The sequence below is a fragment of the Wyeomyia smithii genome, chromosome 1, assembly GCF_029784165.1.
Source record: "Wyeomyia smithii strain HCP4-BCI-WySm-NY-G18 chromosome 1, ASM2978416v1, whole genome shotgun sequence".
Taxonomy (NCBI): Eukaryota; Metazoa; Arthropoda; class Insecta; order Diptera; family Culicidae; genus Wyeomyia; species Wyeomyia smithii.
The window spans coordinates 44,535,516-44,556,010 of record NC_073694.1 but is presented as its reverse complement, the minus strand read 5'-3'; the positions used below and the strand labels follow the sequence as shown (position 1 = coordinate 44,556,010).

The window sequence follows — 20,495 nt, the reverse complement described above, 5'->3', positions numbered from 1 at the left end:
GAGATAACGTCATCAATTTCTTTAAAGATGTTTTTATGAATATATGAGAAGGGTTTGACTTATTTAGGCATCACCAAAAATAAGTTGGCATTCTTGAATAGTTTTGCCTTTCTCCTAGAGGTATAGCAATCACTGAAAAAACCAAAGGTATAAAAGTGTTCCAGAGGGTCGAATCTCGTATATCAATCGACTTAGTTCGACGAGCTGAGCATTTTCTGTATGTGTGTGTGTGTGTGTATGTATGTAACTCCCAATCTCACTCGATTTTTTCAGAGATGGCTGGACCGATTTTCATGAAACTAATTGCAAATGATAGGTCTAGTTGCCCCATAAGACCCTATTGAATTTTATTGTAATCGGATTTTTAGTTTCGAGGTTATGTATCAAAATGTGAAAATCACAAAACTTCATTATCTCGGAAACTACAAAACCGATTTGAACAAAATTGGTATCAAAAGAACGGGCTTGTTTTTCGAATAATCGGAATATATATAGTTTGCTTGTCTTTCAGTCACGCGCACGACAAATGAAAGTTACTCAAATTGCCTTTTTCCCAAGCAAACTCTGGAGCTGAGGTACACTAAAGTTTGTTATTTTTTTGTGGGTAGCAACGCAAACACTCCTGTTCTGACTACAAGTTACCTTTGCTTTTAGTCCTCCACTCACCTCCTCTCGCCAGGTATGAAGCCAGTCGTAAGAAAATCAAAGCTAACTGCGTCTTAACAAATATTCGACACACGTGTTAAATTAGCACATGGCTATAAGTTCTGATGCAGGTGCATCGACAAAAACCGCCAAAAACGTAATAAAGGGCCGAAGGCAATTGTAAGATGTAAGAAAGACTTAGTATCAAAGATATCAAGCATGTAAATGAAATCTAAAGTTAGGCAAACCACTGTCGGTTGATTATGAACGTTATTTTATAGTTACATGTCCAATAAGTTCTGTAATGTCATGACATTACCATTAAAATTAGGTTGTCAAGTGATGGAATAAGGCAGTACCTGTTGTAGTTCATTGAGGATAGACTATGAAAAAGTCAAGAAAATAATGGGGATTATAAACCTTTTTGCTCGAGAAAATAAGCAGTTTGTTTTTTTTTTTTTCAAATTGTGTAGCAATTTTCCTATGCATTGATATTGTAATTTTTCAATAGTACAGTTATTCGATAGCAAAAGTTGTATCAATTACAACCGAAGATGTTAATAACGAACATTTATAGAAAATTGAAGAAAACCGGCTGTAACTCGCCAAAGCCATTTTATGCAAAACATCATATCGAGTTTCAAGTTTAGATTATGGCGCGTGACAAGCTGCACTTGAAATCTATCCAACTTTCTCCTTATTACTCAAAGCTCTAAAAAAATTATCAAAATGTTTTCAAGAAGTTGTACTCAAAGATAAAGCAATATAATTTTCTTCCGATATTTTTAAAAATAGAAACGACATTTAATCTACACAAGACATGCTGCACATATTGTACCCCAAATTAATACTTTAAGTATACTACGACGTTCAAGATGTACGGAGAAAGGGATAATTATTTTGCTGATACGTGAAAATTTTAGCTGTTTCAAAAAAACATAGAGTATAAGATAAACCCATTCCCGACGAGTGACATTCAAACTTTGATTCAAGTTCAACAATTATACTTGAAAATTTTCCCGATGAAATTATTCAGTAAGGTACAGATTGATCTTGAATTTGCAATACTGTTTGTGTTAATTATGTTTGTAGTTGATGAGTAATAAGAGTTTGAAGTTCATTTTTTGAGGTAAAAACTGATTTCTCTCCGCCGGGATCGGGTTGAGCTATTGACCATTATTTTTGAACATAATGTAAAATCTGAACAGTTTGGATTTAAGATATTTTGATATATCGACATAAAATTTCCAAAGTTTTAAAAATTAAACATAGGTTTATCTACTATCCTGCAAATGCGATACAGCAAGCCAACTTTTTTTTATTTTTTATCAAATAATATTTGTTTGCTTATGTAGAAGAAGTCGAAAACAAAGAAGTAGACAAAGGTGTTGGTGATGGGATGAAGATTGTTATGTTGTTACGCAACACTATAAATGTTTCTGTGATAGAACGCAGATGACAGATGTTTCATGCGCGTCATTTATCATGTGTTAAGTTATATCGGAGTATTAGAGAGGGATTTGAACTACCCATCAATGATCAAAAGAGAACAGTACTTCGTTATTCTAGGCTTTGCTATTGTTAATAACAAATCGCAGAGACAAACTTTTGCATGTGTGAATATTTTTTTGAGCAATCCAGTATTTTTTCATGAGCAACGGTTTTTGTAAATTGTTTTTTTGATTGAAAATCAGATTCATTTTTAGTTACTTTGAAAGTTTTTTTCGTGTTGGGTATTTTCGTCACTGCGACCAATTTTTTGATATTTTGTGACATACATGTAAGTTTAGTTTGAATTTAACATATGTAACAACAAAACAATTGAGAAAATGAACTAATAAATCAAGTTATGAAATTTAAAAAAAATTAAATCGTTAGAAAACAATTTTTCGAAAATAATCAAATAATGGAGAAAAAGTCTTTGAATATTGGAGAAAACAGCTGTGCAGTGGATCCGTATAAGAAGCGAGATGCAGATTCGATTTCGAGTAATCAATCAATCCACGATCTACTGAACGAAGGATTTATCGCAGTTTAGATAATTAATTAAGTTTTAAACCAGCGCAGGTCATCTGCATCGAATTTTTCGATAAGTTACATCTTGAACTTCAACTCGATATTTAAAAAAAAATCATTTTAGATTAAATACCAACTTTAAATAGTTCAAAATGCATTTGAGAGTGGCTAGCCACTACGGGCCAACTAGTTTGTAAAATAATTTTATAATGATTGGACATGTAGTTCAAAAGTTATGCAAAGAAACGTGTTTCAAACACTGTTTAAACTCACTCACGTTTCTCAGAGATGTCTGGATCGATTTTCACAAAATAAGTGTCATATGGAAGGTCTTGTTGCCTAATCAGACCCTATTGAATTTTATTGTTATTGGACTTTAACTTTGTCCGTTATGTATAATAATGTGAAATCAGGCTATGACAAGAAACATGTTTCTAAGACTGTTTGAACTCACCCACTTTTCTCAGAGATGGATGGACCAATTTTCACAAAATAAGTTGCAATAGAAAAGTCTAGTTGCCTGATAAAACCCTATTGAATTTTATTATAATCGGACTGTAACTTTGTCTGTTATGTATCAAAATGTAAAAGTTATGAAACTCTATTATCTCACAAACTACACAACCGATTTGAACAAAATAGGTACCAAATGAACGGGCTTTTTTAAAACCCCTAAATAACGAATTTTATGATGATTGAACATGTAGTTCGAAGGTTATGAAAAGAAACGTGTTCAGAAAACTTTATCAAATTCACTCGTTTTTCCAAAGATGGCATCACTGATTTCAACAATGTTAGTTTTAAATTGGAGGTTTAGTTGCTCTATTGGTACCCATTTAATTTGATTGTAACACTGGTTGACAAAATCGAAAAAAATGCTGCTCTGAAGCTCATGATAGTTGCCCTAGAAAGAAAAAAATTCACAGGAAAAGCTATAATTTTTCATTTGTTCTTGGTTTAACCTTCGGGGCAACACTTGTGTTGACCAGTGTAATCGGACTTTTATTTTATCCATTATGTGTGAAATTGTAAAAATATTGAAAATCTCTTCTTCCAAAGATTACACGACTTATTTGAAGAAAACAGGTGTCACAAATTCGTATTTCAAAATGAAGTATGGAGTTGATTCCTGGTCTCTGAGCATCATCCCAAGTACTGAAAATGGCGTCTGAAGATGATTTCTGGCCTCAGGGTACAGTAACTGTTCGCTAACTGGGTGCTGTTTAACTGGGCTGCTTTTTAACTGGGCGTTCGCTAACTGGGCTATAGCCCAGTTAAAAAGCAGATGAACGTCAAAAATCAGCGTTTGGCATAACGCTGTCAAAACGAGATAGGGGCTCATGAATAGTGAATTGAGATCGATTTTTAAAGTTCAATGGATTTTGGTTGTCATCACACATGCGATCCACCAGACTCGTTTCCAGGTCAAATAAATATTTTGTGGAAAGAACAAATTTCCAAGCAACGGTTAGTGTAAATAAAGCACACGCAAAGCTAAAGACAATGTATTATTTTTCATTTCATCAATCAGGATTTTTAGTGTATTTGTTTTTAAACATTTTCCAATTTTCGCTGAGGGAGATTTGCCTAGCGCCATTACATCGAAATCCCCCTCGGTATTTGACGACATTTGAAATGTCAGCCCAGTTAGCGAGCGACATTCGTTAACTGGGCTAGGCCCTCAGCCCAGTTAGCGAACGAATAGTGTATCATACCGCTTCCCCAAATCGTATTGGATGATATTTGTCACTTTAGACTGTTGATCGGAAACTGTAGCCATCTTCGCCATCGAAATACCCAGATTAGGCAGTTCGGCAATTTTATGATGGATTTAATGATTTAATGATTATCAGGCAACCAGAAGTGGTCATTTGGATTGAAAATTGGGTTTTAGGTAGGATTCTGGCCACTGTGTATAATCCAGGTTTCAAGAACCCATATTGATTGGTATTTGGCCATTCATTGGATGCCTCTCAGAAACGATCAGTAATACAACTGCGTTAAAGAATTTCAACGGTCGGAAGTCTTGTATTGTGGTGGTTTGGTTTTTGCTTCGGTTGCGATGAACTTTTGCTCGGTTTATTCATCGGAAAACTGCGAACTTTGGTCACTTGGAAATTGGCTGTATAGTACATTAACGATCGATTTGAAATGGTCAAATCGAGCGTTAATGTACTATACAGCCAATTTCCAAGTGACCAAAGTTCGCAGTTTCCCGATGAATAAACCGAGCAAAAGTTCATCGCAACGGAAGCAAAAACCAAACCACCACAATACAAGACTTCCGACCGTTGAAAACCCACTTTTAAGACCAATACGACACAACTAAATTTTCCCTTGAAAAAGGCCACCAAAACGGCCGAAACGTGGGGCAATTTTGCTAGATTGTCGTGTATTTTCTTCATAAAGACTGAGAAAGCCAAAAAAACAGACCAACCTTTGCATAACCATTACCAGTCGTTAACATGAAAATTAAAGAATTTGAATTTCACTGATAAGATCATTCAAATTAATGTACAAAAAACAACATTTAATTATACATTATTTGAAATCTACTGACTAACGTTGACTTAAAGAATCTTAATATTTATAGGCAGTATATGAGTACAAATCGATTATACCATAATCAAAAACAAATTCGCATCATATAGTTGGAAGAATTTAATTTTATTTGCATGTATATGTGTTAATTTATATTCATATCGTCGGTTTCGTGCAACACTGGCACAACTCAAAAAACATAGTTTCGAGAAAAACGCGTTTGAAAATTTGCGTCAAAAATTTATTTTTGGATTTTCAAGAAAACTTTGAAGTTTAAGATTACCAATCCTCATTTAACACCTTTTGGTCTATTATGCACATATTACGTGCTCACGTTGTCCAAGTTAAAACCTTATTTTTACTAACTTATTTCTCCATAAAGTCTCTCTACTCATAACTCTGGAATTTTTGTGATTTTCGAAATGGGATTTCGTGTGATGCAACTTAGCAGTATTTGGCATCGTTTGCCATCAAAAACTCAAAAATGCAAAATTTTGAGTTGTGCCAGTGTTGCACGAAGCCGATGATATGTTAAATTTTAAATGTTCGGTATAGTTGTGCTGTTGGCTACCAAAAATTTTTTGTTTAGAATGAATAACAAATCCAGCAGAAATAATCAAGGTGTATTTTTCAAGTGTTGGAGTTAATCTATTTTAACAAATTATAAGTTCGAAGGAGAAAGGCTGGGTCTCACCGCTAGGTGGATTAATTTAGGTTTTTCAAAAAACTTCACCAATAAAATTGTGATTTTGAACATTAATGATTACGCAAATTATTTATGGTCCATACAGGCAACAGAGAGTCAAGGTTTTTGCCGACATGTTGACAAATTTTGAATAAAACTATTAAAGAACGTCAACCTGTTTTTAGAGGTGTTGTAAAAAAACTTCGTGTTTTAAACTCTTCTTAATAAGGGCTTTCCAAAAGTACATAAACCAGGAAATTAAATGAATGCTGTGGGGGCACCAACGGAAAAATTGGCGAAATGGTTAGTCAAAGAATTTGAATTAATGCCGAACAAATTTTCTAGTCGATTTGTGAAGAGCACAGGAGAATTTTTTCTGAAATTTTTAATTCCTTGGGGGGTGGTTTCTTTTGATGTGTTTCCACGTGTTCTAGTGAAAGAAGCTATAAATCTTTTGGAAGATTGGCTTCTCTCACACAGATGTGATAACTCTTGGAAAACTAAAATACGTAGTTACTTAAAGTTAACTCAACTTTGCATGGAAGACGATTATTTTTCACTTCGTGGAAAATTTTACAAACAAACAAACGGGGCAATGATGGCGAATACTCTTTCACCTTTCTTATGTGAACTTTTAATGGCACATTTGAAAGGTAAATTGAAAGAAAAAGACTCCTTACCCTGAACGTTGGTGGAGGTGTGTGGATGAAATTTTTTGCATTTTAAGACAGGGAAACTTAGAAAGTTTTCTAGAAATGTTCAATGGCCATAAGAACATCCAGTTTACTTTGGAAACTGAACAAAACGACAGGTTTCCTTTTTTGGATTGTTAAAAACTCCAATCACTTTCAATTCGAAATCTCTAGGAAACCCAGCCATATGTTTAGGTCAGCCAAGATTAGGTTCTACTAAAGACACTGTTGACAAATTACATAGAGCAGGTTAGGGAAGTGGCATGGCCACATTGTGATTAGGTTTATATTGAGCAACCCAAAAGAAATTTAGACATCCGGCTTAAGGCATACGTTTCTTTTCTCAACTCAAGTTGTTTAAGGTCTCTGATTTGAAATTTACCCATTCGTTCACCTATTTAGAGTCGAAAAACGTATTTCTTTTGTAAGATTTGGACTACTGCGACCATAATTTTGATCTTTTTTTGGTATCGTATTTGCATGTCGTGAAAAGTTACAAGGGAGCATGCATAAATGACGTAGCTTTTTTGGGGTTTTGTTGACCTCCCCTCTCCAATCATAGCATTTCGTCACAGAGTTGTAGACCACCTCACCTCTAGATAATAACGTAGCTCTATAACAAACCCCCCCCCCCCCAAATTACAAATTGCAAATAAAATTAAATTATCGCACGGGTTCTCGGTGATTCCAATCTAGACGAGATTCGCGTAAATGCGAACGATGTGTAAGAAAGAGCTTGAAGATAATTTTGCAAAGCTGGCAACGACACGACAAAATTGTTTCGGTCAGGAGAAAAAGCAACATTTTTTGTTTTTGTGCATCACCTTGTTGCTGTCATGCTGTCAGTAGATATCGATAGTTATCGATAAAAGCCGGAAACTGTCGATAATCATCCATAGCCACTTTAATTGATATTTACGATCCCCAGTCCGTGCTTGAACACTGTAATTCACTGTTTTGCTTCTCTTCTTCTTCTGTCGTAGTGATTCATATTAGACATTTGCTCCCAGAAAGGGGGCAAAGAGAAAATCGTGAGTTGATGGAAAAAATGGATATTTTTTTTTCTTAGTGTCATATTTGCCACGTACCTTGGCATGACCCCCCACCATCCCTCTCTTCACATTTCGTAACGAAACTGCAAACCCTCCACCCTCCCCCCTCGAATGCTACATCATTTGTGAATGTTCCCTAAGTGGAAGTGATAAAATTAAAAAGTGAAGCATTTTAGGGTGCTTTCTAAAAACCGGAAGTCGTCATCTTGGATTTCAAAATGGAATAGGGAGTCAATTTCTGGGTCCGGAAATTACCATGATTTTTGACGTCTGTGCTGCATCCCTATCATTTGAAGCTGTTTCCCGGCAAAACTGGTTAAAACATGTGTTCCATTTGTGTGGGATCAAGTTGAGAGTGGGGTCAAACCTGGGAGGGAGAAACGAATACTACACTAAAAACAGAGAACACGCACATGCGTCGTTTTCTGATAGCGTGTAACTATCTTCTTGCTGCGACGCATGCATGACTCAAACGAAGTTTTTAGTAACATCAGGAATACTGAATGTGCAAATTTTACAGACTAATTTTTCGAGTCTGTGTTTTTTTCAATTTGCCGCTGTATAAAAGTTTTTTCAGAGTTTTGAGTTCGACCGTGATGAAGTGTGTTCGAAATTGTAACCAAAGCCTTAAATCACGAGAAGCGCAAGTTTAATAATCGAAGTACGCTAGCATGATTATTACTTAAAGCTTATGAAATTTATTTACGTAAAAAAAAAAAACAAAATATTTTGTAAAACGACAATGAATACAAATACTGTTTGCGATGAATATTTTTTCGAGCAACTTTTTTTTTTTTATTCTCGCTTATTTTCCGTCGGTCTAGTTCCGCCACTGTTGTGGCCAATCACCGACGCCCAGGGAGGCGACTCCACACCCAGGACCCTAACTCACGACCCGTTTATTAACGGACCGGCGCCAACGGCTTTACTTCCTCATGCGATGGAAGGCGTGATCCCAGAGATTTTTTCGCCTCAGAAAATCTCCCGGTGTCGGCTAGGATTGAATCTAGAACAGTTGGGTTGGTTGTGAGTGGATCACGCCACCTCACAACCATCGACACCTATGTCGGCGGTGGGATTCGAACCCAGGCGTCGAGCGTGGTTGGCGGAGACGTTACCAACCACACTAGGCCCCCGCTCTTTTCGAGCAACTGAAAGGTATCAGTTATAGCAATACTCATCGCAACAAAATGCTTTTATTTGCTTGGTTCAAACTGGCAGTCAATCACAGCTCATTCTGGTTCATTTTGACACTCATACAGCTTCGTAGGGTATAACTGCCTTTAATGGACCACTTAGTAGCGTAGCTGCAAATTTTGCAAGAAAAAGTGTAAATATCTAAACTGAATTAAGTATTTCATTATGTACAAACATGAAGTAACAAGTTTATCATCTTTTCTGCATGAAAAACAACAAGATAAAACGTCTTTTCCTTTAATGGGCCACCGTTTCCTTATTTGGACCACAACAATTTCCTAATTTGGGCCAGGTCTAAATAAGATATCTCTTCAACCGTAACTGCCGCTGATGAAACTAACTCTGGATTACGCACTGAGAGTTCTGGATGGCGGTTCATGAATCCACAGTACCATTTATAACCTAACACAGACAATATTGCAATAGCATTGAATAACATAAAAGTTTACTATTGTATCAACATACCGGCTTTCACCTTGCAGTCCGAATGACGAGGGTTTTCTGAAATGAATCTTGCAACTGTAGACTGCAGCCGTTCTTTCGTAATAGGGAATCCTTTACGTGCCATCCGAGTTATCCAGTCAACAATAGAATCCTAACTCCGCGACAGTCAATGCAGTTGGTTTACCTCTTCGTGGTTTTCCTGTCCAGGTGCTGCTTGCACGGAACATTACGGTGGATCATGGAACATTGTAGCGCCTGTAAGCTTCTACAGTCGAAACACCACTTTTTATTGCTTGAAGACACTCAGTAACAGCTGCTTCAGTATAATTTTTTACCAATTTTCGGCGTTTTTCCCATTTTAGCAGCAGTTTTGTACAATAACACGATCATAACAAATTTATGGTTACTATGGTAACTATGATTCGCGGCGTTATTTCGATGATAGCTTTTGTTCGAAATGAAGCGTGTCGGAATAAGGAAACAATATTATTTCCACCCTTATTTGGGCCGTTTTTTTTCCAATATTTTAAGTGTTTTTCTAGTTAAATTTATTGCTTATCTTTGAAAGACACTATTATCCTACCCGTTCATCGAAAATCTGATTAGTTTTGCTCGAAAAGTGTGATGCCAGTACAGTTTTTGGTAAAGCCCTTTCCTATGGAAACGTTAACAAACCATGGCAAACCAGGTAGCTGTTATTAAAAGACATTTTTTGCAGCTTTAATGAAGAATATTATAGTAAACGTCTGTTGTATCATTTCTAATGAAGAACATTATTGAAGTTGTCAAAGCACAAATCAAAATAAGTATATTTATAATGTGTCATTTAGTGTAAGAAGTTTGGGTGGTCCACTGAAGGAAGTGGTCTATATTAAGTAGATCTACCCTATCCGTTTCTTCCTCCCAGGTTAGAACCATGATGTGTGTAATTTTTAAAAAAAAGTAGGCGTGTGGGTGAGAGGGAGAAACGCATACTACACTCAAAACAGAGAACACGCATCTTCTTGCTGTAACGCATGCATGACTCAAACAAAGTTTTAAGTAATATCAGGAATACAGAATTTGTAATTTTGTCTGTAAAACATATATTTTTCGAGTCTGTGTTTATTCAATTTGCGTTTTTATATATTTGCGCACGGAGATCTTCCAAAAATGCGTGCGAGGGCATAACCTGTGAGGCAGATTTTTCAGGGTTTCGTGCAGTTGCAAAAATTTTACAATCCTGCATCTCACTATTTTGTGAAACGAGAATCAACATTTGACCGTGATGAATCGTGTTTTAAATTGTTACCAAAGCCTTAAATCCAGAAAAGCGCAAGATTTATAATCAAAGTACGCTAACATGATTATTGCTGAAAGCTTATGAAATTTATTATTTTACGTGGAAATAAACCAAAATATTTTGTAAAACGACAATAAATACAAAAACCGATTGCGATGAATATTTTTTACCTTTCAGTTATAACAATACTCATAACATATAACAATAACATAACATTATGTTATAACAATAACATAACATACAATACTCATAACGCACGACGAAACCGACGCCCCGTTCCGCTGCTCTGCCGACACTATAGTGGATGTGGTACTTTAAAGAAGTGTGTGCAATAGGGTTTACTGCACGGAATTCCCTTTCTCACATTACATCCTCACATACATCCTGCTGATGGGGCTGCCATCTTAGGTGTTGCTGGCAGGATACAGCATCCCATAATTCAGCCGCCCGCTCCGGGTCAGACGCTGTTGTACGCCGCCCCTAATATGGGGATACAGCCGCGTACTGCCCCCTTCCCAATCAGCATGCGACCATAGTTTCCACCGGGGATTGGTTACCCGATCTCCGCTAAGGTTACTCGCATTCCGGTAGGCACCTCGTGGAGGATGGGATAGGAATTGCTGGACAGAGGAGAATGACCACATTAGCGTGTCAAGTTACACGTGTCCAAACATTTGCCAACCAGCAACTCTAGTATTTTCTGCAATTTTATCTAACAGTGCATTTATGAATAGACGAGACGTTAAAGCGTTATAAAAAACAATATAAACTAAAAGAATGGATCTTTTATATTGGCGCTGTTACTTCAGGAAAACCTTAGCTCCAGCCCAGCATATAACTTCATGTATTTTAAGAAATTACGTGTATTTCAATAATTTAAAAAAGCAAGCACTCAATTACACGTTTTTTGCGTAGTTGTTATCAAGGTTTTGGCGAGTGACAAGTAAATATATTAACTTCTTTAATTATGATTTAGAGCATTTCCAAATGTTTGGTTATTTTCCACGATAGAAACTAATTGTTTTTTTTTCTCAGTGTGCGAGAAACAAAAACAAAACGGAGCACCGAGAAACAAAAACGAAAATTAAATGTACGCTCATTGAGAAAACCTTACCGATAATTTATGGTATTCCTTTTACCGTAGATGCTTAAAAGAACCTTTTTTGATCTAAATGAAGTTTCTAGCAAATAAGTGTTAATCATTCACCGGCAGTAATTTTTTCTCGATAAATAAAGACTGGATGAAGAAGTTTAAATCGCTGCTGTAGAGTCGAATTTACAACCGTATTCACTCAGGCGTTTCAATATTTTTGATGAATGTTAATGAATAAACGAGAAAATACTGAATCTTCGATGAACACCCGCTATAGCTACCCACACACGTGCAATAGTAATCTATCTATACGAACGAATGAGATTTTTGATTCGATAGCGTGCGCTTTCATCAGCGACTAATATTTGCCACCTTCTGCTTTCTGTTGCTCCAGAAAGAACAGTCCGCTTTGCGGTCAATAAACAAATGAGAAATTCAGTTCGATGGCATGCGCTGTTATAAGCGGCCAATATTTGTCACCACCCGATTTCTGCTTCTCCAGAAAGAACCGTCCGCTTTGCCGGTCAACGCACGAATGAGAAATTAAACTCAATGGCGTGCGTATGATACCGGTAAGGAAAGTACGTGTAGTCAGACAAGTGTAGTCCGGGTGTCGCTGCATCGCGAAAACGAATTCGACATAAAAAAGCATCGGAAACAGTGACCTCGAGTGAAACAACAACAACGATAACAACAACAAAAAATCGTTTACAATTACTATTACTATTACTATTATATTACTAGTTTTAAAAAATGATCCATTTTCGAACACAATTTTCCTTTACAATTGTTACCATGCCTTATTTGCAAGCACTGACAATGAAATCAAATATTCGAAGCTGGTATATTTTTCCGTAAATGCCTGAATAGTTTTAGAGAATTAAATTGTCTACCTAAAATAATTGAATTCGAATGCATCTGGAATAAATAAAAAGGCTGTTCCGAATTTGATACAAATTACATTATTAGATTTAATGCGATAATTATTAATGAAAATATATGTACAATGAAAATATTCTGAATTTTTCAGATCATGATACATTGAATTGTTTTTGAAAATCCCGAAAATTGCCAGAATGGCTGCCATTTTAGTAATATATTAGTGTTTTTTTTATGGAAAATTGCTATTTAAAAAGTCATAAAACATTGAAAAAATCAGATATCGGATATGTAACAAGTTAAATAACTCACTTTTACACGCTAGAAAAAAAATTCAACTAAATCGGTCCAAAAGGTACTGAGAAAAGCGTACCATTAGATGAAAAAAAAAATGGTTTGGACAAAAACACTGCCAATAGCGTAATACTCACTATATTTGCATCCACGGTATGCAAAATACATCTTCAAAAATTATTTAATGAAGAACCAAAATACCCAAACACTTTACTTTACTCTAAACATCTGAAAAAAAAATCACTAAAATTCATTATTTTTCGACCTTCTAGAGTGGGGTCCCCCTTTAATATAGTAATCAATGTATTTCTATTATTGTTGTTTAAAAATAAGCCATGTGCGAACTAAGCTGCTAATTGTATTCGAAAACAAGCGTATTTTAGATAGTAAAAAGGGGTTTTCAAATTTGGCGGGGTCGTCCGAAATACCGGAAAAAAATTTCATTTGATTTGTGGATGACTTCTTACGACTCGAAGGTACCAAGAATAACACAAATCAAACGAACTTAAATACAATGAAAATCGATTCAATGAATTATTTACAGTGCTTATTCAAAGCGAAAGTTTGGATATGGTTTTGACCAGGTTAAAGATGATCGGTTTGACAGTCTTTGAGTTATGTAATACGGCGCACGTTTAAAGAGAACAGCTCGAGCATCAACGGTACCGCCATTTTGAAAGTTGATACTTTCAATATCAATCTTTTATAGATGAACAAAAAAAAAATATCAATCTTTTCTCAGTTAACTTCAATCTCGCATGTTTCAATGTATTCAACTGAGTTTACTCTATTGCATCACCGTAAATTTTTCTAGAAAAAATACTCTTTTATACGAGGAAAATTCCTTAAAGCGCTACTCCTACATATAGTCACCATATTAATCTTGCTCTATCTAATTCACTTGTGAGAAAAAACGAAATAATCGAACTAGAGTGTCTAACATGTGCTCGCACATTCTGCGTAACGACCAATAAATCCTCCCAGTTCGTATAAGTCCAGATCCAGAAGCAACTTCACTACGCGCCACCCGATGCCAGCTCGGACCAGACACCGTCTGTATGACCAAGCCGGGAATGTCGGCGGCGTTCGTTCGCTGTCCGGATTGTCGTTGAATCCGTCATCGGGTTCACTTTTCATTTCACAGTTTTGTCTGTTTGTTCGCTGCACAGAGACACCACAGTGTGTGACAATAAGCATGCATGCGTGCAGGTTGGGAGAGAGGGAGATAGCTGTACCGAGCTGGCTGAGAAGCTGTAGGCCTTTGCGCTGTTCACTGAACCAATGATGTGGTTGTTATTGGATAGCACTATTCAGGCAAACGACTTCCCTTTTAAGGAATTCATATCGTAGATGGCTAAATGGGGTCTCTCAATGAAAAACCTGTACCCCTCGTCCAACTGTCTACTTGTCCAGCTACCGACCAGCCATCGAATGCTGTCTCTGGCGACATGCGAGGTAATATCCCCATAAGTGTCGCTTCTCGTACCGCGTGTGAAGAAACGTTGTGTTTAAAGGCGAACTAACTAAGCATAGAGCAGGAAAACATAAGCGCGCTGTTGGGCAGGTAAGCTTCATGCAGAGAAGTTCTTGATGTTGTCGGTCTGCAAAGAGTGGTCAGCAGATCACCCGGATTGGGACAGCAGTGATTGGTACGTGCATATAATCAATATCCGATTAAATGGTGCACGATCTGTTCTGGTGAAGGCAGGGGGAAACCGGGACCTTTTTGTGCAAACTTAAATACGTTCAAGGGAAACAGCATCCGCGGCTTCTTCCTGCGTTCAACGCAAATAAGAAGTGGTGGAAGCATTAAATAATGTATGTGCGTTCTTGAAAGCAAAACGTTCGCTTTCCGACTACTACTGGCTGGACAAGACATCGAAAGCCGGAAGCTTCGCGGCGGTACCTGCAGAACTACCAAAAACGGGTAACGTTCTTGGCCTTATTCGCATTGGGCAGGTGGCCACTCGTCTTAACTACTCGCGAGGCAAAGTGGTCCTTAACTTCGTTTTTTTTTGTGTCTTCAACCACTCGTGTAAAGTTGCTGCTTACTGTGGGCTCTTGCGGTGGTCTCCCGTCGCATTGGTGGTAGACTTTTGGGCAATAGGTTTTTTTCTCTCCGTGTTCGAAATTGATTAGTATGGTCACTAGAATGCTGTTTTTATATGTTTGTGTTATCTTGAAAATATATTTTCAGAAATAATTCCATAAATCATGGTAATTGTATGGTACGTTATATACGGAAACTCACAGTCCAGAATGATTTTTGAACAGCAATTTATGCACATTGAGTTGATCAAATATTCGATCATTTGTAATATTTGTAATAATAACAGCACAATAAAACTGGAAGTTATTACAAATAATAGAATATTGATTTATTTTGAACATTTTTCTCGGTTTTCCTATTTTCACAGTAAAACTGAAATAATAAAATATTGAAAGTAAACTGAATATAATGAATGTCAAAGCACTGTCGACGCTGACAATAATGTATTATAATGTTGATCGGTCCAATTCATACGGATTTAACCTAAATTTGCAATTTGTAATCAATCTTCTCTTTCGATGGTCGCTACCGATTTTCGTTCGAAGCCTTCCTGATGATATCTATATCGTGCAAATCTCCATCTGATGGAATCAAACAGATCGGGACAGTTTGCAACTCCACACGATCGCTAATACTATCAGCAGCAATAGCAACTAAGTTGCACGAGCCCAAATTCGCCAAGTCCAATTATAGGCAGTCAGTGATCGCTCTTGAAACTCCCCCTCGCATGGGCGCTCCGTCCCTCGGCTGCCGTCGTCGTGACACACGATCGCGCACAGGACGCGGCTATGAATTTGCACTTTGCGCCGTGTTACGTGTCCCTTTGGGGGCCACCGCTTGCACTGGCTGCGGTCGCTTAGCAGCAGTGGATGGCGGTGGCCAGACGTGCGAAACGATTTAGGGGGGTACTCGACTTGGAAGTGATCTTCGAGAGCCCAATTTTGCCGCATCGAAGAGCCTTTGCGGTCAGTGCTCAATTTGCAATCAAACCGACTAGACGCGCGACGACAAAGGTGGTAGCTGATGATCATGGTGCTGGTGTTCAACAGATGTTCTCTCTCTTACTGTTGATGTGATGCGCATCTTGGAAGTATCAATCGTGGGTGTTCGAAGATATTAGTGTCTCGAAAAAGGTGCAATCAACGCAGCATACGCACCATGCTCTCGAGGAAGTGAATTAGATCGTAACCGTTGATTGAAGTGTAAACAAGGGAATACAGACGTGTGATAAAAAGTGATAAGCGTTACCGTCCGGTGACTTGAACGTCGCCTAGTTTTGCAACCTTTCAGTTGTAGGTTTATGGACTGTTGCTGACACTAACAGCGTCGAAGCGCAATCAAGTTTGTGATCTATAATGATGTATTGACGAGTGGTGATTACCTGAACAATTAGGCTCAATGAACGTTTCAACACTTATTTGAATAATCAGCTAAGTCGCTGTGGCAGCTGTTAGCTTTGCAAACTTTATTCAAGGTAAATAGTTTGTGTTTTATGCTCGCCAGACTTACACTACATTACGGTGTTTATTTTTGTTTCGTTTTTTCGATTACAAATTCAAGTCACAACAATACTACTTGTCGAATGAAAGCTTTTCGGCTTTTGACTTCAAATTTCTTGAGCGTTGTTTACAAGCATAAGACAAAAGCAGTGAAAATAAATTAGTATTGAAAATTTTCGTTGATATTTTTGCCTTTCTCCTAGAAAGGTATAGCAATTACTGGAAAAACCAAAAGTATAAAAGTGGTCCCAATGGCCGAATGTCATATACCACTCGACCCCTTTCGATGAACTGAGCATTTTCTGTATGTATGTGTGTATGTGTGTATGTGTGTGTGTGTATGTGCAACTTCTTTCTCTCACTCACTTTTCTCAGAGATGGCTGGATCGATTTTCATAAAATTAATTGCAAATGAAAGGTCTAGTTGTGCCATAGGTTGCTATTGAATTTCATTGTAATCGGATTTTTAGTTTAGAGGTTATGTATCAAAATGTAAAAATCACGAAACATCAATATCTCAGAAACCACATAACCGATTTCAATAAAACTGGTTTCAAATGATCGGGCTGTCTCCAAAACCCTTAACTTTTAAATTTCGTTATGATTGAACATATGGTTCAAAAGTTCTGTAGAGAAAAGTTATCCTGAGGTTGTTTAAACTCACTCATTTTTCTCAGAGATGGCTGAACCGATTTTCACAAAATTAGTGTCAAATGAAAAGTCTAGTTGCCCCATAGGTTGCTATTGAATTTCATTGTATTCGGATTTTAACTTTGTCCGTTGTTCATAAAAATGTGAAATCACATAATGAAAGTAAACATATTGACTTTCTCCTAACGATCACTGGCTAATTAAAAGGTAGAAAAGTGATCCAAATGGTCGAATGTCATATACTACTCGACTCAGTTCGACGAAAGGAGCATTTTCTGCATGTGTGCATGTATTGGTGTATATGTTTGTGTATATGTTTGTGTGTGGGTGTGTACGTGTGTGGATGTTTTCCAGAAACCGAAAGCTGCAAAATCGGGTTTCAAAGTGAAATATGGAGTTTACTACCGGCTTTCGAGCCCGGGATAGTGTTCCTGAAAAACATTGGTAATGTTTGTCCCTTTAAGGTTATTTTCCAGAAATCGGAAGCTACTAAGTATGTAGAAATTTAAAATGGCGCCCTAAGTTGATTTCTGGCCTTTGGGTGTACCGCTTCCGCAATACTCATAATGGATGAAGTCGGCATCTTCGCCATCGAAATACCCGGATTAGGCAAAATTTAGCCATTTTAGGATGTACTCCGGTAACCAGAAGTAGTCATCTGGGTTTTTGCGTGATGTATTCGAAACATATTTATTTCATTATATTTGCATATGTATGTTTTAATGTATGCTCATATGTGTGTGAATGTTAGGTTTTTAATTTTAATTTAATAATGGTATAGTATTTAATAATGGTATAGTTGTGCTGAAACCAGCAGAAATTTTCAAGGAGTATTTTTTCTCTTAAATCGTGTAAATCTATTCTAACATATAATAAGTTTGAATGAGAAAGGCTGGGTCTGACCGCTAGGTGGATTAATTTGTTTTGGAAAGAATTGCACGGTATATTGCAAACTTTTGCGTCACAAAGTAGTGAGTTTTTCCGTAAAGATGAAGAGATAATCTGGTCTACTGCACACGTAAATGATTCGGAATTCCTCGAGTTTCCTCTATTCTGAATGTATCGAAAAACAAAGCAGATTCAGAAGTGTTTGAGTAATTGTCGTGAACATACGAAGAGCGATACATATTTTGGGACATATGATTTACAAATTCATTGTCATGAAGCTGGTTTCGAGAATGAAATTCGACTAGCCTTTCAGCTACCGAATAGTTCAAGACCTCATATTTGATTTGTTTTTTTTTTCATAAAAACTGCAAAAGATTTGCTATGATCATGGAGAGCAGGAAATAATCCCAAAACTTGGAGGCCCGGATTTCGCGCTGACGTTAACCAAACGTCGGGATTATTTCCTGCGCCGAGTGCCTATTAATGATAAACAACATTTTCAGCCTCGGTTTAGTTTTTTTTTATTTTTTAGATGAAAATGTACTTCTAAAAGAATATAAAGTGCTGTAAAAAAGTTTAACAAAAAAAAATTGTTATTTTTGACAAATTTTATGTTTTATTTCTCCAGATTCAGTTAATTACTTTTGGTTAGCTCATAATGTGCAGTTTTTATGAAACAAAATTCAGATTCATAAAAGTGAGTTTGTTCGGATATGTATTTTTGTATATTTTAGCGTTTTTTTTACTCAAAATAATTCTTTTCGTCTCACGGTGTATATATTTTCTCGAAGGCCAAAATTGCTGCCCGCAACTTTGCTGAAGATGTTATATCAAACCAAACGTTCTAGACATATTTTTTTTATATTTTCTTGAAAAATTTTCACTGTTTTGTTTTTATTTTTTCATTATCGAACAGCCATCAATTTATAGCAAATCTTTTGTAGATTTTAGGAAAAACAATAGTCTTAAATAAAACCTTTTTTAGATAATAAGTTTTTCATTTGTGTAACATTTTTCTCAGTGAACTTTTTTGGAGCGTATGACTTTTTTGTTTCTCATATTCCCTGATCAGATGACCATCAATGTCTTGCTAGTCTTTTGTAGTTTAAAAAAATTAAAAATTAGCATTATTATTTTAAACTATTTTTTTATTTTTTTATTGAAGTAAAAAAAAGATTTTTCACGATGTGTTTTTTTTTTTGTGGAAAAAAAATATTATCTGCAACTTTGTCAAAATTTTTTTTTAAAGTGTATATATTTTTAGAAAGACAAAATTATTAGCTACAACTTTGCCGAAGACGTCACACTGATCTAACAAACTGTTCTGGCCCAGAATTTTTTTTTAACCATCCACCTCTTTTAACATTAACTCTATTCCTTAATTAGTCATGTTTCAAATAAATTACCAATAGCACAAAATAACATGTTTAGTTCAAAATTGCTTGATGGAAATGGTTGCCTATTTATTGTGGAATTACTCCTGTGGTACCCCTGGATCTTGTTACAGGGTCCGATTCGTGTTTTCTGATCAAAATCTCTTTGTCTTGCAACAGCTGCACAATGTCCAAAATAATCAACTGTGAGCGCCGACGTAGGCCAGCATCCCACATAAATATCCGCGCTAATAGTTTGGGGTTATTCAGGCGTGGTAAGCTCCCACTGGCGTTTATCGAGAAAAAACGTGAAAATTACCGCTGCGTTCTATAAGGTCGATGTTCTAAAGAGAAGGTCGTGGCCCTAGTATTTCGGGAGTTCTACGGGAAGGATCACTACGTCCTTCAACAGGACGGTGCATCGGTCCACACGGCGAATATCGTTCAAGTGTGGTGTAGGGAGAATTTAACTGATTTTCTCGGTAAGACATTGTGGTCTCCCAGCTTCTCGGACTTTAATCCCCTGGACTTTTATGTATAGTCGTATATGTTGGCCCAGCAAAGCGAACAGAAAGTAAGTACACTAAAGTCGCTTTTTACGCGGGGGATACGTGTCGCGTAAAAAGAAACCGCGTAAAAAACCGCGTAAATTCCGGAATCCGCGTAAAAAAAAACGCGTAAATTCCGGAATCCGCGTAAAAAAACCGCGTAAATTCCGGAATCCGCGTAAAAAAAAAACCATCGTTAATTTTGCATTCCGAGTGAAGGGGAACCGAAATCCGGGCAAAAAAAAGTACCGCGTAAATTCCGGAATCCGCGTAAAAAAAGCCGCGTAAAAAAACCCGCGTAAAAAAACCCGCGTAAAAAAACCGCGTAAAAAGCGACCTTAATGTACTATAGACCAATTTCAAGAGTTTTTTTTCAAGATGGTGCGTGCCGAGTGCAATTTTTGTTAAAAACGTCTCAAGCATGTTATATAGCACAAAAAAGGGGTGTTAACAGCTTATATGTCGTAAAGGTTCTAAATAAACACTGCTTCAATAAAAATTGATTCAGGCAGGAAAGAATATCTTCTGTTTTCGGTGCAGGTTCACAAAAAGCGAAGAAAATCCAACTGTGGATTGCGGAACATTTTCCATAGTTCATTTTAAAGCTCGGAATGGCTCGGAGTTCTTCGGACCTAAACCCTATGAACTTCGCAGTCTGGTGTATGT

General features: G+C 36.8%; 1 protein-coding gene across 8 annotated transcripts in view; it reads left to right on the top strand.

The window, feature by feature from the left end:
- The window catches only part of LOC129718538 (titin-like), a 219,263-nt gene that overhangs the window by 46,769 nt on the left and 151,999 nt on the right, over positions 1-20,495 (top strand). Inside the window, exon 1 of one of the 8 annotated variants that reach the window (XM_055669403.1) lies at positions 15,854-16,344. The exons of the other annotated variants lie outside the window; for them this stretch is intronic. The gene's annotated coding sequence lies outside the window, so the exon portion shown is untranslated. Of the gene's footprint in view, positions 1-15,853; positions 16,345-20,495 lie in introns of those variants that run through there. 8 annotated transcript variants of the gene reach the window in all.